The 23,167-nt window shown below is 42.6% G+C and overlaps 1 protein-coding gene across 1 annotated transcript in view; it reads left to right on the forward strand.

Moving 5' to 3' along the window:
• Window positions 1-23,167, forward strand: part of HPCAL1 (hippocalcin like 1) — a 113,083-nt gene that overhangs the window by 22,749 nt on the left and 67,167 nt on the right. Inside the window, exon 2 of the mRNA XM_069975724.1 lies at window positions 18,153-18,215. The gene's annotated coding sequence lies outside the window, so the exon portion shown is untranslated. The remainder of the gene's footprint in view (window positions 1-18,152; window positions 18,216-23,167) is intronic.

The following is a 23,167-nucleotide window of genomic DNA, read 5'->3' on the forward strand; positions in this document are numbered from 1 at the left end:
CAATAGCAGGGGGTGGTCCACCAAGGCTTACGTCCCTCTACGGTACACACAGAAAAGTCTCATCTACCCCAGGTACTGAGGAAAAATACATATCATCTAAAAAATGAGTCCCCATACTGCTCCTTAGATGGAAATTTTAAGTTATAAAGGCCAGAATATGGAGATTCAAAGCCTTGTTTCTTCTTAGTAAAACATAAATTACATAAATTGGATGTCGCTGTAATCGTTCTGACCTGCAAAATAAAGACACCATGTCAGTTTTACTCCAGAATGAATGGTGTAAAAATGAAAGATTTTAGAACTGCATTTTTTTATTTTGCTGTTTATATTACAATATTTATTTTTTTTTTGGCCCCACAAAAAACAAGCTCTCATATCGTTCATAAGAAGGGGAGAAGTTAAACATGTGCTAAAATTTTCTGGTGTGAGAAGGGGTTAAATAAATATTTTTGGAATATATCCCTCTCTCCCCTTACTCCTCTCTTATTACCACAATGTAGAAAGGTTAACTTCACTAAAGAGAAACTGAATGTATGACTATAAAAAAAAAAACAAAAAACTGGAGGTCATTAGAGATGAGCGAACCGGGTTCGGGTTCGAGTCGATCCGAACCCGAACGATCGGCATTTGATTAGCGGTGGCTGCTGAACTTGGATAAAGCTGTAAGGTTGTCTGGAAAACATGGATACAGCCAATGACTATATCCATGTTTTCCACATAGCCTTAGGGCTTTATCCAACTTCAGCAGCCACCGCTAATCAAATGCCGAAAGTTCGGGTTCGGATGGACTCGAGCATGCTCCAGGTTCGCTCATCTCTAGAGGTCATGTTATATTCTTACTATAGAATTTCCCCCCCCCCCCCCCCCCCCCTCCAAAACACTTAAGGTTTCTTTGAGGAATCTGCTTATTTAGCTTCTCTGCCTGCACTTGAGCTCCTGAAAGGCCTCTTGTCTCTCTCTTACAGTGAGATGGTTGCAGAACTGGTTTTACACTAAAAATACCTTTATCTAAACCTTGAATCCTGTGTTATATTAACTGGAATCTTATGTTTAGCATTTAGCCGCAGCTGCACAGTGTATTAGGTGCAAAGACTTTAAACCGTGTTAACAACCTGGTATTACAGTATATCCCTATGGCTGTTCTCCTGTTCTCTGGGCACATTCTTCTGTCTCAATGTAATGATAGCGGCTTTTGTATTCTGTATATACACACGTTTATAGATCTATATAATCGGCCTTTACTACTTCAGTAAACTGCCTGACTCTCATGTCTGAACAGTCTCCTCCATATCCCTAGAGACCTGAAATCTTCATAAAATACAGATTATTACAACGCCCACTGAGAGACTCTTTCACTTAAAACATATTTTTTTTGCTTTTAAAGCATTTGGGAGGATTTGGCATGGTTGGCTATAATGTTTACCTATAACCAACAATGACAATGGAAAAGAAAATAGTGCTGGAACTTGCCAAACACTCGGCATTTGACCCCTGTTGACTGGAGAAGTTGGAAGGAGTCCTGGAAAACACGGATACAGCCTATGGCAGCCTGGCAGCCCCATTACTGCATCCAACTTCTCCAGCTACCCGGGGTTCAAATGCTGAGCGGTCAGGTTCGCCCATCACTAGTTGTTGCATCCAATTTCTCCAGCTACCCGGAGGTCAAATGCTGAGCGGTCGGGTTCAGCCGAACCCAAACGTGTGGCAAGTTCGCCCATCACTAGCTGTAGGACGTTGCATTTTAGAACTGACGTGCTGCACCATAGGCTGTATCCATGTTTTCCAGATGATTCTAGAGCTGTTCCCACCTTCTCCGCAGAGCAGGCAGACATCGGGATTCAAAAGCCAAGCGCCCATCACTAGTTGTAGGATTTTGCGTTCTAGAACTGACATGCTGCACCATAGCCTGTATCCATGTTTTCCAAACAATTCTCGAACTGTCTCCACTTTCTCCGCAGATCGGCCAGACTTCAAAAACCGAGTGTCCTGCTCCGTGTGGAGCCTAACAAAGCGTGCTTTACTTATCTTTAGTTATAATGTCTTTGCAATCTTTTGTATTATGTTGCTACCCAATTATTAGGTTGGCTGAGAGTAGAGGGGCCCCCTGCACTACACTGTCTCATTCACTTATATGGGGTAGGATCTGAAAGCTGGGAGCCCCCCTAGCTCGGCCTCGCTTCCGTTAGAGACAGGATGCAGAGCTTAGAAATATCTATGAAGTGCTAGCTTCAGACTACAATAGATTTAGTCCTACTCTTTAGTTCATGCCCCCCCTGCACTGAACTCTGACCTGACCTTCTACTAGGTTCCTATAGTTTTGGGGGGGTGTAAAGGGGGGATTGGGGAAAATTACCCAGAACTGCAAGGTGAACGTGAAAAAACTGTAGAACATTCTGCAGCAATACACTTGGTAACAAGGTAACTAAAACATATTTATCAAAAATTTCATAGTGGACCCAGTTCTTCAAACAGTGCGTGAAAGATGCTGAGGAGCAAACATCGTTCAACATGTCGAAATACAACCGACAGACAACGATCAGTCAACATCGTTCATGTCGCTATCGTCTATTACACAAGACGATTATTGGCCATAACCGATATCGGCTAAATACAGCCAATAATCGTTTTGTGTAATAGGGCCTTAAGCAGGCATTAGATTGTGATCAGTATGTCCCGATATATTATAGATTATCGGCTTTAGTCCTTAAGCAAATGACGTTTTGAGCGCTAAATACAAGCTCCTATAATGCAGATACATATGGATATGAGCTACGTCTGTACCTCCTCCTTCCCACTCAATTTTATAGAGTATATCTCTGTAGGCTTCACTTTGGCTTGAACAGAAGATATGGTATTTGAAAGAAATAATAGTTCCAAAATGTGTTACAATGAGTTTGCACACGGAGTTGAGTGTCCATGAGTACAGGCCTGCAGGGGACTCCATATGCCATTGTATGGCGTCCTGTATACGTCTCTTTATTATAAGTATTTTTCTCGCCTCAAATATCAGGTGCCATATTTATGATTTGTGCCATTTTCTATATTTTGTTAGTAGAGGAACCACAGCTGAGGCTCGTAATCAGCAATTTATTTATTTTTTTTGCATTTCTTTGGCTGTCGAGTTTCTGCTCTATCCTCAACTTCTGCTGGAGAGGAACCCCATTGTTTCACTGGTTATTTTTTGCATTGATCGAAATGGCGCTCCGTGTGTTACGTGCGGCTTTAATGAATTAGATTAGGCTTGCCGCGTTCAGTAGCATAATCGCGAGGAATAAGCAGACAAATGTACAGGCAGAATACAGATCTGAATCTCAAATAAAATCGAACAGGAAATTGCTATCAATTGAGTGGTTTAAAGAACAATGTCATAGAGGCTTTTATTCACTGTGTACAGTAAGGATTTTATAAGATTGGCTTATCAGTAAAGGAGGTAAGCTTGCTAAATTAATGTATTTGCAAACAAGTTATTAAAGGGGCACTCCACCTAAGAAATATTTAACCCTTTTCAATCCCCACCTGTAATCTAAGCTTGTTTGTAATAGGTTTCTATTACATGAATTAGGCTGTTTGTCTGCAGCACATCCTGACTTAGGGTGGGTTCACATTGAGGAATTCTCTCTGATAAATTCTGCAGAATTCCGCCGGCTGTACGCGCCCACCGACGTACGCCTTTCCGCCGGCTCCATAGACACCATTCTATGGGTCGGCGGAATGCGGAATCAGCCGGCCCATAGAATGGTGTCTATGGAACGGGCGGAAAGACGCACGTCCGTCAGCGCATACAGCCGGCGGAATTCCGCAGAGTTTATCCACGAGATTTCCTCAATGTGAGCCCACCCTTACACCTGGGGGCTATGTTCACACTACATATATTTCCGGCCGTAGTGCGTACCGCGATTATACGCACGTAGTTTTGAGGTTGATGCGTTTGCTTGAAAGTATATACGATATACGGCCGCACAATGCACACTACGTATGAACTTACAGGCGGATCGTATACGGCGCCATGAAAAATGAACACGACCGTTGTTTGAGGACGGAAATGTTCCAACTCACGGCCGTGGATTTCCATGCGGTCCTGTACGGAGTACTTATTTCAGCCAAATTGAACTTGATTTTTCGATCCAAAAGGTTCTGTGTGGTTTACTGGTCTGGGCGAAGATTTCCAAGTAAATGACCTGTTTCAGATCGCTTCGAAACAAGCTAGGGAAGCATAACTGTACTACGGACGTATGTTTGCTGTTCGTACGCATCCGGCCGCATGTCTATTTTTCCCAGTGTGAACATAGCCTAAAGCTGCAGAAAATCCTCAATTCCTGCTCCACTCTGTCTCCACTCCTCTGTCCTCACCCTCACTTCTGAGACCAAAGTCACATGATCCCTGTGTCTTCTGTTGGCAGGCAAGCTGTAACACCTCATATGTAACCCCATCACTGACATCACTCCAATCCGTTAGCACCTGGCCAAGGGGCAGGGAAACAGAACAGTGACAGCCTCCAGAGCAGTATAGGGGAAAGGAAACAGAGCCAGCGAAGGGCAGATACATACAAAATGAGGCGACTACTTGGCAGTTGGCTCTGAGTTGCATGAAGTGCAAATGTAGTTTCCCAGCCGGCGCCATCTTGGGTATAGTCCGGCTTTCAGAAAAAGGAATGTTACTCAGGAATGGTGGCAGCTAGAAAAAATGGAGACTAGAGATGAGCGAACCTCAAACATGCTCGAGTCCATCTGAACCCGAATGTTTGGCATTTGATTAGCGGTGGCTGCTGAAGTTGGCTAAAGCCCTAAGGCTATGTGGAAAACATGGATATTGTCATTGGCTGTATCCATGTTTTCCAGACAACCTTAGAGCTTTATCCAAGTTCAGCAGCCCCGGCGAATCAAATGCCGAAGGTTCGGGTTCGGATGGACTCAAACCCGAACCCAGCTCATCTCTAATGGAGACCACTAAAAATACTCAGGGGGACTTGATGAGTCAGACCAGCTGGGTTTAGAGTATTTCATTTTTTAGCTCTTGGTGGAATATCCCTTTAAGCCCTACAAGCTGTATCAGTTGAGATAGGAATATCCCTTTAAGTGCCATGCAAAACCCTTCTGCCTCTGTGGTCTTTTGAACATAAATTAATTTATCCAGGTGCTGAAAGTGGTTCTGTCGGCCAATAATTTACTCCCACGGCTGAAATTAAACATCTGGAATAATATGTCCCTCCAAAAGGGATCAGACTAAACAAAACAAATTCAATATAATATACACTGCAGTGCATTCTCTCATTTGCCCAGAGAATACCCAGAATGCGGCAAAAGGGTTCAACAACATTATGGAAACTATAACTTAATATTGACATGTCATCATAATGCAAATCTCTTGTTCCACCAGATGCTACGGGATTGACATGTGACCATGTATCTTGCTGACAAAGCTATAAAGAACCAGATTGGGATGACATTTGCTTCATAATCTGAAGCCGGTATTAGGCTGGGGTTATACCATGCAGTTTAGGTGCAATAATTGATGCTGCATTTGAGTGAGGACAAAGAGTGTAACCCAAATACTCTCAGATTTCATCCAGCTCATCTTCAACCAAAGGTTGTTGTCTTTACATCATTTTAGCATATGGTCATTTAAAGGGAACCTGTCACATTGACAATGCAGTCAATCATGTTATAGAGCAGGAGGAACTGAGCAGATCGATATGAGCATAATTCGTTCCGGGACCTTGCTTGTAATCCAAATCATTCTTAAATCAAAGCAAATTTTCCCATAAGGAATCATAGAAATGCAGACAATTTGTTCCACACTCCAAAAATAATGATTTTTTATTCCAAATAACATGTAAAACATTCAGAAACAGCAGAATATGTGACATTATAAGTTACTGTACAGTATAGCAAGCAGCATGTGGAGTATAATGTATAGTAAGTGCATAAACCCGAAAAACAGCAGCAGTTTGTAGATACAAGATGGAACTGCAGATCCCCACAATGCAGTAACATAGTACAGCAGACTAAAATAAAGAAGCAGGGCTGCTGTCAGAGGTCTGTGTGGTCACATGACAGCAATGGGGAAGGGATGTGTGTTTAGTATGGACCAATCAGGAAGTGATAATCACAGAACTGTGCAGGAGGACAGTGACAGAGACTTTTCTATACAGTAGTGTGTATAGCTGAATGTGAGTGCAGGCACATTATAGCAGCAGTGTGTATAGTTGGGTGTAAGTGCAGGCAGATTATAGCAAAAAAGGAGAGGAAGGGAAACACATTAAAACAACTATAGTGAGCGTCTGTGTGATTTAGAGCGGTGCATAGATATTTAGCCGGGGCTATAGAGTACTATGGGCACTTTACTCTGCATGTTTACAACATGATCTCATGTACCAGGATACATTAGCCGGTGTTGCCTTTCTGTCCGCTTGAACCAGTCTAACCAGTTTGTTCTGATCAATCTAATAAATGCCATGTTTACCCACAAATCTGGCACTTATTGTATATTTTTTGTATATGATTATATAAACTCCAGGCTCTTGTATGTTAAAATCCCAGGGTATATACCAATGTGATGAGACCAGCAATTGTTTCACTGTCAAACTTTATTCTAATTCCAGCGGCAGCTAAGGCTTTCGGCCATGACTGATGCCATGGGATTTGCTGATTCAGATTTTTTTTTTTTGACCAAATAGTATTTTATCACAGCATAGTTATGATGTACAGTGCCCAGATAAGAATGCCATATAATGCCAATAGAAACCACTAAATTGTCCCTAAATAAGACTTTAAAGTCACAACTTTAAAGGGGTACCTCAGAGTAATGATTTTTTTTTTTTTTTTTTTTATAATATTGCTTTAATAAAGTTAATAAACTTACATTGCCTGTGCAGCTGATTTGGAAATATCCTCTGGGTAAACATGGATACAGCCATGGAGTATATTCATATTTTCCAGGATTCCCTAGGGTTGCATCGAACGTAGTCAGCCACTGGTAATCAAATGCCGAGTGATCCGACGTGAGCATGCTCAAGTCACTCGCTCGCTCATCTCTACTCCAAGTACTTTATTTCCATACAGCACATGCAGCAAACAAAGTTTACTATTAGAGATTAGCGAACCTCGAGCATACTCTAATCCATCCGAACCCGATCGTTCGGCATTTGATTAGCGGGGCTGCTGAACTTGGATAAAGCTCTAAGGTTGTCTGGAAAACATGGATACAGCCAATGACTATATCCATGTTTTCCACATAGCCTTAGGGCTTTATCCAACTTCAGCAGCCACCGCTAATCAAATGCCGAACAATCGGGTTCGGATGGATTCGGGCATGCTCCAGGTTCGCTCATCTGTATTTTCTATCTATAATCATATTACTCAGGCAAAAAATAGCTGACAGGTGTCCCTTTAAAGGTAATGCTGAGCAGAGATACTCTGTTTCCTCAAAAATAAGACATCCCCTGAAAATAAGAACTAGTAAAGGTTTTGCTGAATTGTTCAATATAAGGCCTCCCCCGAAAGTAAGACCTAGCAAAGTTGGGAAGCATGCCCGCCAAACAGAATACCAGGACCTGAAGCTGTGATCCTTTTTAGCCACTGCCATTGTCCCCTTCCTTTACCGACCATTGCAGAGCAGCTGTTTGCAGGACATGAAGACTGTCGCCTGCCACCATCCTCGCTGTCCTGTACTGCCAGATGTAGAGCTGCTCCCAGTCTGCCGTTATCCCATCATCTGCATCCTCTGCTCAGCGCCATAACATACACTGTCCCTGCTGTGCTGTACAAGTGTGCTGTGGTGAGCTCCCCCTGGTGGCTGGAAGCTGCCATATCGTATGCTCTGTCTCTGCTGTGCACGTGACATATAAATTCTTCATGGGGAAAAAAAACATCCCCTGAAAATAAGACCTAGTGCATCTTCGGGAGCAAAAATTATTGTAAGACATTGTCTCATTTTCAGGGAAACACAGTAGATTAGGAGTATGTATGCACTGACCCTTTTGGCCAGACCAGGAACAGCACCAAGAAAAGTGACAGAATTTTTAAGCTATAATCATAATTGAATAAAATCAACCTTTTGACTGAGAGAATGAACCATTTCCCATGTGACAAGTCCAATAGAAGCCAATGAGATCATTACTTTGCAAACATCACAACCTTAAGATCTCGCTGCCCTGTCTGGATTTTCAAATTGCCGTCTCTGTTCCAGTAGAGTCATTGTAAAGAACATTTGTGACTTATGAGCTGACGCAGTGCTAGCCTATGAAACAGTCTCTGAATAGTTCATGAAATGATGACTCCTATTCTTTAGTGTTTCATTGATTTTTGCTTTCAGGAAATATTTAAGAAATGTTATGAGCTGCCAAGTCTTAAAGAAAATTGCCTGTCTCTGAATGTCTATGGGTTAACCTTGAAGGCTTTGATCAATACATAGTTGTTTAGCAGTCCGTGTACGGATATGACCTTACGCAGGATGTGACCTTATGAAAAAATTAAAATCCCTATGATAAATCTATAAAAACGTGCATTTCCCATGATCCGCACCATGAACAGCGTCGGTGTAAAGCTAGAAAAGCTAAAATGAAACTTTTTTTTTCAGTTTCTATTACTTCATAGTCAACAGATGCTGAGCCGGGAAACAGCATTTCCCTTCTGTCTGTTCTCGTTATTGTGGAGGCAACGTCGTCGTCTGACTTGGTTACCCCCTTCTATGTTTTATTCTGTTCTCTGCCATACACCTTTAGTTGAAGCAACCACATTGTGACGGTGTATGAGACTTGGCAGAAGGATAATTGGCTCATATATTCGTGGAGGACATCGTACTGATGAGAAAATACGCCTCTCGTGAGACTTTTTTTTTTTTCTTTTTTTTTTTTTTTTTTTACATTACCGGTTGGCACCAACACAGGCATCCTGGTGGCGTGGTCCTTTTTTTTTTTCAAAATACTGTCCGGTTCACACGCTTGGCGCCATTTTCTTGTGCACTGGAGGTGTTCCAGGGCACCCCCAGTGTGAGGATATCCCCTACCCTTGGTGATGGGGCCCTCTTGATTTTAATTGAGGCATGTCACAGAGGGGAGGGAATAGTGCCAGGCCTGCCTCCAGTGCATAGAGCTGGGCTAGTGCACAAGATCAAAATGAGCTTACACACGTAGTGTGAACTGTGCGTATATCGTATACTTTCAAGCGAACTCATCAACCGCAAAACTACGTGCGTATATTCGCGGTTCGCACTATGAGCGGTAAGATACGTAGTGTGAACCTAGCCCCCCCCCCCCCATGGGCTTAAGAGAGGGCTTAAGAGATCTTAAAAACGATCCAAGCCTTGGAGACATGTACAAGCTCAGTGGGAGACACAGAGGAAGCAAAAGTATATATTTACCACCCCCGAGGATCCCAGCTACCTCTGAGTGATGATTGGTGGTCCTAGGCAATGAGCTGTCAACTGTAAAGGAAGGGAAAGGACTTTAAAAGAGAGAAATTTTGCAAAAACCACACCAACATCCAGATACAACTCTGATCCAGCATGAATCCATTCTGGGGGGAGGGGGTGGGACATTGTAACACCACACCCACTCTCTGTTTTTGGAAGTACTAATCATGGATAACCCCTTTAAGTGGTATCACAGATAATGAACTCACATTCCTGACTTGGGATGTAAACATAACTTTTTTTAATAGTAATAATCAGAAGTTTGATCTTATGAAGTTAAGCTGTGTGAGGAGCTGCTCGCGCCAGGTTTATATACTATGTAAGTGATTCTGCAGGTCGTCCAGCTGTTAATCATTTTCTGGATTCTTCTCCACCGTGAATTATTCACACAGGACAAAGCAATGAAAAAAAATGATGGCATAGAGTAACTAATGGAAGCAAAGGACAGTAGCCGGTGTTATCAGCTGGAAGTCTTTTATTACACAAGAAAGTAATGAGCGTTCATGGAAACTATCGATTTTACTGGGACCACAAATCGTGTCACCGGGATCATCAATGTATTAAACCGTATAATGAAGAATGGTTCTATTAAAGTAGATAAAGACCATTCATAAAAGAGAGACGTTATCTATGCTGTAAGTGCAGTTTCGTTAAGGAGGAGAACAATACATGACTCCTGCATGTTACCCTGTGACGCCATTATTATAGTTGTAGAATCATGGTCAGAATTTGCAATGGAAACCAAAGCTGCCTAAGGAAGCCCCAAGGTTGGACCCTCTGTGCACCACAATCTTAAAAACAGGTACTGTACCCATCCAGTCCATCAGCCAGGAAGGGCATTCCTCCCCCCCCCCCCCCCCCCCCCCCCCCCGAGCTGTGAGGGGTGACTTCCAGGGCGGTCCTGGGGCTGTCCGTTATTTGAAGTCACCGGACTTCTCCTTTAAGGGAGGGGGAATGTGTGGATGGCTTGGCACCGCCTCCTTGACACTTGATTTCTGAGAATGACTGCTGACAGATTTTCTTGTAAAAAGCGGTACTCTAGGACACCTACACTTTGCTCCTGGGGACCATTGGTGTGTGTACATGTTGCAATCACAACTTGGGAGAAGTCCAAACGTAGTACTGTACTTGTGAGAGTTGTCTTCATTTCCTCTAACAGCCCAAAGGTGTTAATACACATAAGGGCAAAGAGTGGTGCAACCTAACCCTTATTGGGAGTTGTGTAAACTGCATAAAACAGTCCCCTCAACTGTTTTCAGTCTCACTTAACGCAATTAGATATGTGGCCTGGGGACCTTGCTTTCAAAGAAGGCACATGACCTGGGATTATGTCCTAAATGTTATATTGGGAACAAGTTTTTATGTGAAAAGTTTTTTTTTTCTTATAATTTTCCATTTTCTGGTTTATATTTTTTAAAATGACCCTGAAATCTTATAGTTTCTATTCCTGCCACTAAGGTTAAAACTAAGCTAGGAGGAAACTGCTGCTGTACAGTAATTCTGATGGGTGACCCCTGTTTATAGATAAAGGGGGAGATTTATCAAACATGGTGTAAAGTGGAACTGCCTCAGTTGTCCCTAGCAACCAATCGGATTCCACTTTTCATTCCTCACAGACTCTTTGGAAAATGAAAGGTAGAATCTGATTGGTTGCTAGAGGCAACTGAGCCAGTTTCACTTTACTCCATGTTTGATAAATCTCCCCCAAAGACTATAGATGAAGATCACAGCTCAGCCTCCCCCTCTCTATGTAATGACCTTTTAAAAAGGTCACAGAGCACACCTAAAAACCTTTCCCGTTCAAGTCAATGGGACAGGTCCTCTCTGCTGTCCATGACTATGGGGCTTTCTGTAAAGCATATCTTTATGTTGTTAAAGTGTAACCATCATTTCAGGGTCATTTTTTTAAAAACAATAAAGATCTATAGTACAAGCGATTTTAAGAAACTCTGTAATGGGTTTTATTTATCAAAAGAGTTTCCTTCTGTACTGAAAAAGCTGTTTTCCTTGCGCCCCCCCTCACTTCAGAAGAAGCAGGATTTCTGTGTCCATTATGCTCTATGGAGAAGGGAGGGGTTGAGAGGAGTGAGTGAGCATGGAGGAGAGAAATATCAGTCCAGCACAGCACAACACCCTGCAATCTTCTGCAATCACCCTGCAAGTTCCTAGATAAGCACTGACCTTTCTGACCTCTGAATCCAGCGTTTTAGGTGCCCAGACTACAAACAGCTGACCTTCATGTCTCTTCTTCCTTCTCCCTCATCTCCCTCAGCCCCTCCATAGGATATAATGATAATGCACAGACAAGAAGTGAGGGAGGGGGGGGAGGCTTTTTTTGCCTAATAAAACCCAATATAGAGTTTCTTAAAATTGCTTATACTAATGATTTCTGCAAAAAAAAAAAAAAAACGGAAACTGGAGAGAAAGGAACGGCTGCACATCCCATCTATGGCTGATACTAATGCCGCTTGGCCTATATAAAAATCAACACCAGAGTGTCTGTATATGATTTGATCAAGCCATAATAGCCCCATGTACCACCGTGCAGGTCCTCTGGTGGAATGGCCCTGCAACCCCCAAGCCACAGGACCAGACACAAAAAGCCCCACCAGAACCCGGCCAGCACCACCGGCGGGGAAGGCTGCCCCCAAACGACACAAGTATGGATATGGTATTACACTTACCACTGCTGCACTCACAGAGTGGGGAAGACATAAGGTCCAGACATGTGAGCACAGGCATATCCTGCTGATTTTGTTCATGTGGGTCTTATAAAGGAGTGCTAGATTTTCAGAGAGGGAGAACTGTAAAACACGGAAACTGGAGAGGAAGGAACGGCTGCACATCTCATCTATGGCTGATACTAATGCCGCTTGGCCTATATTAAAAATCAACACCAGAGTGTCTGTATATGATTTGATCAAGCCATAATAGCCCCAAAAAATAGACAGTTACGCTTTAAAAACTCTGGCTGCCACCATAATGAAGTGCAAAAAAATAATAATTTAACTTTTTTTTTGGTCTGCTTTCTAGAGGTCCTGGAGAACTCTATTTGACAATTTCTAATTGTCAGTCCTGCGTATGACATTCACTCAGGACTTCATACCATGGTCCCTGCTGGACCATATGGGTGTCAAAAAGGGGGACCTAGCCATCTAGTTCTATTTATACTGTTACCCGATGAAGATGCCTGCTTAAAATGCCGGCATAAAACAAGCCCTTAAAGCATTGTTAGTTTATTTCTGATGGCTGCCTACCCGTATGTTTATATTCTAGCTCTTCCTGGTGGTTTTTCTTGGGTTATTTATAAACCATCGGCAAACTTGCGGTTCCTGGCAGAGAGTCTCTCCTCTTTGATGTGGCTCTGCTCTCCCTCTTTTCTACGTAGGCTGTTTGTTTCTTTGGAGTAATTTCATATTATTTTTGCTACATCAGTATTCAGCAGTTCATGGTCTACCTGTCCGGCAGGTTTACTTTGTATGATTCAGAATACATGTAATCCATCATGCTCCAATGCTTTCCATTATTTTGTTTGTGTTTTCATACATTCCAGTACGAAATATTGTAAAATCACCCAACAGTAACGAAGAAACTCTTCTGTGTAAGGAAAAAAGCAGGTTCTATAGTGCCACCTATTGGAGGTAGCTTCCCTGTAAGTCAATACTCAACCCCTTAGTGACCGCCATTACGCCATTTATTTATTTTTCACAGACACTACGTATAGAGTGGGGCCTTGCCGGTATGCCCCCCCTCATGGCATACATCATTAAGACAAACCCTTTAGAGTCTTTCCTGATAAACTAGACATGCATGTAGAGAAAAGATTAATAGGAGCCTCATTTAAGAGTCTTAAAACACAGTACTAGCCAAATATCTCTCTGGGAAGGGCGCAGCCAAGGTGTGGCTCCTCTAGGAAAACCACCATATTAAGTGGCCCTATAAGTCAATGTAATGACAAGGGAAAAACCAAGGCCATGTGTCCATCTACAGACAGCTGTTTTGGGGTGTTGCCCCTCATCAGTGTGAAGCAGGATTCTGGCTAGGTGCGCGCAATGCCTAGTAGAGCCATATTGGAAACACATCACTGATCTCAGGGAGACCAACCAAAGATAACACTGTCAGTGAGGCTCCATGGGCTCTTTTTTTGCATATTTGTATTTCCCATGGAACAATGCACCTAGGATTTCACCGTATTCAGTGCTTTAATATGCAGCCGACAGTTAAATCTTTGTCTGGTCTCCCTGAGATCAGTGATCTGTTTCCCATATAGATAAAAGATTGGCACTCATGGCTAAATCAGAAGTCAAAAGCAGATAAACTTGGTTTCAGTGGAATCCCCACAAAGAGACAAGAGTTGCTCATTAGGTGCTGTAGCCGCCTTCATCCTTTAATAGCCTGGGATTAGGAGACATTTTTATCCTGCGGCTTGTCTCAGGTGCTGCTATTTTTATGTAATCTGCATTAGGAGAGCGTTGGGTGTCTTTTCTCTTACAGCACAGAGTTAACAAGATTTACTATATTTAATGCACTACACGTAACATTAGAACAGGTTGTAATGGTTAAGAGGAGGGTCACATGGGCGGCTAAACCTTTCACTTTCTGGTCTCTGCTTTACTGACCTGTCCGTTGACTGTAGCGGTAAAGCAATTTCCCTTTTTGAAATTATGGGCTGTATTTTACTGTGTTTGGACACAGCCTAAAAGGTGTTATGCACATGTTCTGTATATCTGTACATAGTTGATGAGGTTGAAAATAGGGTGGACTTGATGGGCTATCACTTTACCGAGTTGATCTAGAGGAAACCAAAAAAAAACTTTAGGGTGGTTTCACACAAACCTTCTCTGGGTTTTTTTTCTGGCCGCCAGAGAAACTGCCTTAGGCTGGCTTCACACTGCCTTAAAATCTCAGAAAAACATCATATGTTTGGTTTTTTTTTTTTTTTTTTTTGCAAAAACGCCAACAGCGCCAACATCATGTTAGATGAAAGTCAATTGAAATTTATGATATGCCTTACACACTGAGTTTTTTGGGGTAGTGTTTTTCTCTCCTCTCTGGTGTTTTTCAGGCTGTGTGTCAGTTTTGTCAAAACTGAGTTGAGGGTGTGGCATTTTTTCAGCCATCTTGTTGTTTTTTATTGTTTTCATTGTCTCAAAAATGCTATTGTAGTGTGTAAAGCTGTGGGGGTTTTCTGGCTTTTTTGTGACTTCATGTGATTGCAGAGGGAAAAAAGTTCAGCACACAAAAATGCCTAAACCACAAAAAACGTAATTCACACAAAGTAAAAAAAAAAAAAAAAACAATAGAAAAAATGCCAGGAAAAGAAACTCTTCATTGGCTTTCTGGCTTTTTTTTGCCTGAAAAACACCAGACAAAAGTGTGTGTGAAGTGCACCCAAAGATTATCTTTTCAGGCAAAAAGAAAAGCCATAAACCTAAGCACTGGGGTTTTTGAGATGAACAAGCAATTCCATTGATGTCTATGGAAGATAAACACTACAGTTTCACGGAAAAAAAAAACCTCAGCATGCTGCTTTTTGGAAAAACTGCCACAGAGACCAAAAAAAATACAGAGGACAGAAAAATGCCACGAAAAAAATGCCAAGCATGTAAGGCATTTCATAAATTTCCACTGATTTCCAGCTAACATCTGGCTGCTGGCATTTTTGGAAAAAATTTTAATTCAAGGCAGTGTAAAACCAGCCTCATGAGACAGATGCCCATTGCCCCATAACAGGGTAAAAATTCCATCATGACACCATATCAAAATAAATCCCGGTACCAACATCCTGTGAACACAAAGAATGCTAGTGCAATTATGGCAATAGGAGAGCTTGTGCAAATGTTCTAAGGTCCTGTACAAGAATAGAGACCCCTGATTCTAATTTTGCAAGGAGAACCTCCCTGCATATGTCCCAAAATTTTTATTTTTTTACAACATTTTGCTGTAGTCCTAACTAAGGATGGCGAATTTACAGCACGTCATTAGGCTCTGAAGTCAGCTCATTAGCCGTCTGCCTCTGATCTCTGTGCCGCTCGCTCTGGGTACCTGAAATAGCTGGATCCAGTTCTAGGAGACTGGGAGAAGTTTCCCAGGACAGGATTCAGCTTTTCCAGGTACCCAGAGGGGCATGGAGATCGAATGACAACCTGACTGCTGAGCCTAGTTTCACTAGCACTGTCAATTCGCTGATCCCTAGCCCTAAACGATTATTAATATTGACAAACTTTTTAAAATTTTTGAAGCCTATGTCAAGGAGCCAATTGTATTGTACCTCACATTGGTGTATGTAGCCTCCCATTCTGGAGCCTCAGATTAATGACAAAAATATTGTCTCTTTCCTCTCGTACTGTATAAATAATGTGAAGGACTGAGTGTAATTAAGTCGCCGGATTGTTTGCGGTGTTTGAAGTGGAGTTAATAATTGATGCCAAGCTGCAGCCTGACTCTGTGAGAAGGGACGGCCGAGGCTGCCATTATTAGAATAAATCTCTGCAAAATTACTGCATCACCTAGAAAACTTTGATGTTTTAAAAATCAGGTTCTCAGTCTATCAATTGTTTCATTAGAAAACTACTCTTGGATCGTCTTCTAGGTTGAAGTTCTCCATTATTCATCTAGATCCGCAGGAGAGTGTTCATATAGAGACCGTCCATAATGAACATGTCATGGCAGTGTTAAGGGCCATCTTTCAATTTCTGAAGCAAAATCTCTTGAGCAAAGTGCAGTACTTGACAACCTTTAAAAGAAAACCTGTCCTGTTACAAATGGATCCAGCTTCCGGAAACCTATTATACCTAAACAGATATATAGTTTTGTTAGAAAATTAATGTATAATTTATTAATTTGTTTTAATCCCTGCCTGTTCTAGGCTTAGTAGTCAAGAGGGCGGTCCAACTTACTGACTGATAGCTATTTGTATTAACACTCTCATACATATTCTATAATATACATGCATCAGAATTATGAGATGGTATACAATATGTTGCTGCAGGCATGCGCAAACTTCAAGACACTCAGGTTTGTCCAAACCAGAACATGAAGCATTTGCTCAGCGATGGTTGCTGAAGTCAGATGCAGCCCTATACCTGCGCAGCGATTCAAACCATTCCTGGGCCCGCTGACAGTCTGCAGATCTCCCCTGCAGCTACATCACGACCTGGCTGACAGATGCCTCGCTCAGCCAGTCAGTAACTGGAGCGGGACACTACTGCAGTCACTGATTGGGCACAGGGGCAGGTAAGCATACTGACTGTTATGTTCAACCCCCCCCCCCAACGGACTTCTCTTTCAAAGTAGATGACAGATACAGAATCAATCATGCACTTTCACTTTAAAGGGGTACTCCAGCGGGCACTTTTTGGCTGGGACCGGGGAGGAGGTGGCCGAGGAAAAATGAAGACGTCCACTCACCTCCCCGGTTCCAGTGGTGGGTCCTGTGCCCAGTTCCCGGCTGCTTACGGGTGTCTGACGCGGGCCCGAGAAGTGACGTCTCAGGTCCGCTCAGCCACTCAGTGAAGGAGGCGGGATCCGTTTCAAGTCCGCTCAGATCCCACCTCCTTCACTGAGTGGCTGAGCGGACCTGAGATGTCACGTCTCGGGCCTGTGTCAGACACCCGGAAGCGGCCGGGCACCGGAGCGCGGCGATGCGGGACCCGTCGCTGGAACCGGAGAGGCGATTGGATGTCTTTTCCCTCAGCCACCTCCTCTCTGGTCCCAACCAAAAAGTGCCCCCCCCCCCCGCTGGAGTACCCCTTTTAAGAGTGACCAAGCACGAATAACCACTTCTTTATTAGCAATAGGGGACCAGGGTCCCTCATTGTAGTTATTAAGATTCCCAATATCATACTATTCTATATCTAATTAGTTCCTGCTATCTTTTATTTCTTTACTAATTGCAGAAATCCCAGCCTCCTGCAGCTATGTTCTAGTTAATTCATCAACTCTAATCTTTTAGCATGAACAAAATCCACTATACATTATCCGACATTTAACTGCAGGCGGTGTGACTCCCTCCGTGCCTGTGACCTGCAGGATATTCTTTTTATCTATTTACAGCAAGTGTAAATAAACTGGGGATGTCCATGACGCATTACAGTGGCTTTCAGAAGCCTATAAACTTCCATCTATCTATAGTCACTTAATATGATGGCCTGTTTCTTTTCCATCGTTTCAGTATTTTTTTTTTTTTTTTTTGGTGATAGTGGGACCCCTTCCGACCAGACACTTATCTCTGATTCTGGGAATGGGGACGTGTGAGGTTTGTTAGTAAACAACTTTAAAGGTATTGTCTGTTTGGGTCCTGTTTTGGGGACCCCCATAAATTAGCTGGAACTGTTTTTTTTTGTATGCTGTAATAGCTGGAACAGTTTTTTTTATTTTTTATTTTATGTATGCTGTAATAGAATTGTAAGCTTTTGCACCATGCACTCCATGTCTAATAATCTGGTTCAGGTGATGTCACCTTGCTTATAACTAAAGTTTCCATTCTTTGACTCGTGGCATTTGTTGTCGCAGTCATTCATGTTTTCTGTACATATCACTGTTGATAATCCTCATTTACAGTTTACACATGGTAGACAATAAGATGAATGGAGCTTGTGTTCTGTTCTTTGTGTTCTACATGACATGTTGTGCTTCTATCACTACCCTGACCACACTCCAGAATGTGACCCTACAATACTATATAATAAATGCCTGACTTCTTCATGGTAAAAGAATTTTCCTTTTTCTTTTATTACAGGATCCCACGCCAATAGCTGCCTAGTGCACCACTCTGGGATTTGATGCAGAAGTCTCCTTCCTAGTAAGTTAATCAGGCAATTTACTATTAAGTCTATAAATCCAGTTATAACATACAAAGACCGGCCTTGAATTTACTTTGTGAAATAACGCGTTTGGAGTCGTACGTCATACTCGCTAAAAGACTCTTAGCATTTTGTCTTGTGGAATATAAGGTGGAGGTTCTTGCGCACATAGGATGAGTCACAGTTGTCTAATGAGATGAAGCCTGATTGAGCTAGTATCACTATGTGATAGCTATACTTTGGGGACAATATTGAAGAAAATTCCCAGTTATTTGTTTAAAATTTCTTATGTAAATGTGACTTTGGCCATACTTTGCAATAAGTCTATACAGAACGAATTCTGTGGAGGAAGCACAGCTCTGGAGGCACAGATTGTTGCTTTAAGGCCTTGTAATTTTAACACATGATGTGCTTTAAGGTATTGGGGGACCAAAGGTAATGTTTCCCTTTATGAGTAATGTTTTATAGACATATGGACATGGAATATACTGCAGAGACACCATCAAGTGTTTCTCAATGTCATTGAGCTAGCCAGGGAAGGAACAACCAAGCCAAGAGGCGTCTCCAGTCAAGGAGACCACCTTCCAACATGCAACAATCAAAAAATGACAGGACTTGCGAAATACCCCAGCAAGGTATCCATCCACAGCTGTTTCGGGGTATTTCCCCTCATCAGTGTGGAGTAGGATTCTGGCAAGTGGGAGCAAAGTATATTAAGGGCATTCAAGAGAATGATGGTTGACCTTAGGGAGATCAACCAAAACACCACGGAGACACCATCACGTGTTTCTCAACGTCAGTGAATCTAGGAACATTGCCCCCTAGGAAATCAAATATGCAAAAATACTGCGGAGACACCATCACATGTTTCTTAACGTCAGTGAGCTAGCCAGAAGGAAACCACCTTCCACCTTTTTGGTCGATCTCCATAAGGTCAACAATCATTCTCTTTTATAGACCAGTGGAGACTTAATGTCCTATTACACTAAACGATTGGCCAATTAATGGCCATTCCAGTCTGCTGCTTATCGCTCTGTGTAATAGGAGCAGCAACAGCAGCAGACCACAGCTCTTTTCAATGGGCAGCCAAGACGTTCTATGGGTCATCCAGACAGTGCCTGCCACTGCTCCCCGTGCCCAGTTGGCATTTGCTTCCTCCTCTTAATGATGTTGTGTAATACGGCCCTTATAGGCCATTCATGCTCCACTGGGCATTCTAAGAACAAGGATATGCAAAGGTGCCCTGACACCACCTTTTCAAAGTAGTCATTGTTTAACCCTGGAAGCATTAAAATTATGACTGGGGATTTGATTTTAACCCAGAAAACTTTCCATAAGGAGAGGTTACCCATCTGTAGACCACTGTTACCCCTCTTTAGTAATGTTTCTCAGAGCGTAATAATGATGTTTTAGACACTGAAATGCACAGGGAATGCAGGGAAGAAAGATATACAAAGCAGCTCTCTGATGCCCTTTTTTGAAAGTAACTTTCACTTAAAGTCACTGTTTGACCCTGCCTAGATGCCTAAAGGTACTATTACACCAAGCAATTTTTTCGACGACTAACGATTAACAATAAATGATTTTAAACGACTGCTAAGGCAAACGACCCGAAATCGTTTGCCCAATTACATAGAACGATGATCGTTATTTATGATCGTTCTTGCGGTCGTTTAGTCGTCGGTATTACGTACATTTCAGCTGCGAATTCTTATTCCACCGAACAATGTGCGAATGATGTGCGAAGGATCAAACGATAAAAATAGGTCCGGATCCTATTAAACGATCAACGATTTCTCGTTGGTCGTTTAATCATTGCCTGCTATTACATGAAACGATTATCGTTCAAATGCGAACGATTAAACGATTTTTTGAACGATAATCGCTCTGTGTAATACCCAAGAAACATTATTTCTTCAGTTCTAAGACAATAGGCCTCTCTGCAGTCAGCCGTTGCCCTGCTTTGTAATAAAGAGGGGCAACAGCTGTCTACTGATAGGTAATCTCTCCTTCTGGCTCATCATTGTTTTGCCCGGAAAACCCCTTTAAATCCCAACATCAAACATGGACTTGAAGGAAGTGTTACCTCCCAAAAGTGGTGTCAGCTGCTTTGTATAATCTTTTTACTGTAACATTTTATAGTATTAAGATAGCTATGATCATGTACAAATGAATTAACAGTTTTTTTAGATTTTTTTTTTTAAGGGTACAATCATATGTCTATGTGAACACCTAGATGGCTTGCCCATTCCAAAAATATTTACACAATATAAATTATTATATCATACATAATAATTGTAATAAAACACTAATGTGTGTAATATATATACGAAAAAGACACACACATTTTTTCCCCTCATCTTGCCCCTTACTTGCAGTTTATTACTAATCCACTAGTACCACCCTGACACAAAAATCCACTATCTACTGTTTATCACTTAGATCCCCATACACCTTAGATATAGGCTGGGTTCACACTACGTATATTTCAGTCAGTATTGTGGTCCTCATATTGCAACCAAAACCAGGAGTGGATCGAATACACAGAAAGGATCTGTTCACACAATGTTGTAATTGAGTGGATGGCCGCCATTTAATGGCAAATATTTGGTGTTATTTTAAAACAACAGCTGTTGTATTGAAATAATGGCCGTTATTTACTGTTATATGGTGGCCATCCACTCAATTACAACATTATGTGAACAGATCCTTTCTGTGTTTTTGATCCACTCCTAGTTTTGGTTGCAATATGAGGACCACAATACTGACTGAAATATACGTAGTGTGAACCCAGCCATAAGGTGTATGGGGCCCTCCAGAACAGCTAACACCCCTTTGTTTAGAGGGCGATATGCTTAAGCACTGCCCCCATGCCCCAAACATTCCTGTATATGGGGAGGACAAGTGGTGGGCGGGAAAGGGACGTGGCAATCGTTCAGCCGTCAATTATAAGATGTATGTGGGCCGTTAGCCTCATAGTTGGGATTTTCCTCATTGTAATACTCCTCCACTTGTCAAACCTTTTTAGCCTGTTGAGTGGGAAAGATTTAAATTGTGCCTTGGCCCAGGGCACTGTGTGGTGGTATGTAGCAAGTAGGCGGATAGCCTAAGGTGTAGGTGCAGGTGCGACACAAGACCCGCAATTAATTACAGATTCAATACAAAAATAACACAGTAGGGGTGCTCAGCAGGTTCAGTTGTAAAGGGGAAAAGTAGTAAGGAAAGTAGAGTTGGCCTGGTGCAGGTGTAGGGACAGTCTTGGGGGGCCTTGTCCAATGCCAGGAATAGGCCATGTTCACACAACATATGTTTGCATAAATCACGGCCGTTGTTACAATTTGCCTCCCACCAGGAGCTAACTACCCTTTTTATAGGGGTGACCGGGTCTCTCACATTTCCCATTGGTGGGGCAGCGTAGGAAAAAGAAGTGTTAGTGGTAAAAGTGGTGTAAAGCACCTGTACCTGTTATTTGATAAACAGGGAACAAACAGCAGCAACAGTTAAGCCTTTCCCTTCAGCTGTGCTCATACACAGAGCGATACCTGACAGAGGCACTTTACCCAGGTGGTAAAAAAATTAAGTAGACCACCCGTACAGGGACACTAGAATGGCGGATGGTTATGATGTTCTATAAATTCTAAAGTGAGGGAATAATTGCTGCACATCAATTTTCGGCCACAATGGTTCATAGCCACAAACACTTTAGACATAGGATATGACTGAATTTCAGTGACATTTCAGGGGGGGTGAATGCAGAGGAAATGCGGCCTCTTCTGGTGCTGGATTACAAGACCACACCAGCCAACCTCATGGGACAGCAAGACATGACACTTGACCACTAACCACCCATAGGGTCTGGCTATCCACTGCGGTGTTTACTGCTTGTTGACATTGCTGTGCCTATTGAGGAAAGCCGTGCAAAGGTTAACAATCCCCACAGGGAACACGTGTAGATCATTGAGGGCTCACAGAGCCCAGGAGATAGGGAGCGTTAGTAATAATAATCTTTATTTATATAGCTCCAACATACTCTGCAACACCTTACAATGCAGAGGGGACATGTATGGATAATACTGATCAACAATTTAAACAAGAGGAGTGAGGGTCCTGCTCACAAAAGATTAAAATCTGAGGAAACACAAGAGGAGTGAAGACCCTGATCACAAGAGCTTATGCCGGATTCCGGGGTAACTGCTAGGTGGTGTTGGGTCACTTGGGCGTAAGGTGCGGGTGCAACGCCTCAAAAATAGGAGAGAGTCCAATGCTTAACCAGATTAACAGTTTTCTGTATAAATCTTCAGTGCAATACAAGATAATACTGGAAACAACTCGAAAAGCAGGTGCAGATGACAAAGGAATAAGAGAGTAGAGGCTGAAGTAGCTTGAGGAGTGAGTATGGGGACTGTCTTGGGGACCTTATCTAGGTAGTGGTGTACTCTGCCGGGATTAGCTTGTAGTAGAAGTAGAGTGAAGAGAAGAATACTTGTACTCTCGTTTAGATACTGTAGTGTGCTATCTGACCGCCTTCTGCCCAACTAGTTTAGCGAGTGTTAAGCTAGGTAGTACGAGCCACAGGCCTTTACAACTGAGTGTAGCAAACTTTCTGAGAATCCCCAAAAGAGATATGCGTCGACAGCAGGATGCGTCAGCTTCCCGCTATTTGTCCTACTGAGGGTCAGTACCTAGCCGTGGTTACTGCCCTGAGAATATAGGAGAGGGATCCCAGGCGTGGATAAGGTTTCCTCAGAGGATGGCTACCTCTCCTGAGGGTTTAGCACTGCATACCGGAGCAGGTCACTTGCTCATGGAAACTATGATGATTTTTGTCACTGACATGCGTCCTGTTGTGAGCCAGGCCCGGCTTTACTGCAGCAGGAACTCCTATTCTCTCTCTCTCTCTCTCTCTGTCTTTCTCTGTCTTTCTCTGTCTTTCTCATAAGCTCACTAACTA

The sequence above is a fragment of the Dendropsophus ebraccatus genome, chromosome 6 (assembly GCF_027789765.1).
Source record: "Dendropsophus ebraccatus isolate aDenEbr1 chromosome 6, aDenEbr1.pat, whole genome shotgun sequence".
NCBI lineage: Eukaryota > Metazoa > Chordata > Amphibia > Anura > Hylidae > Dendropsophus > Dendropsophus ebraccatus.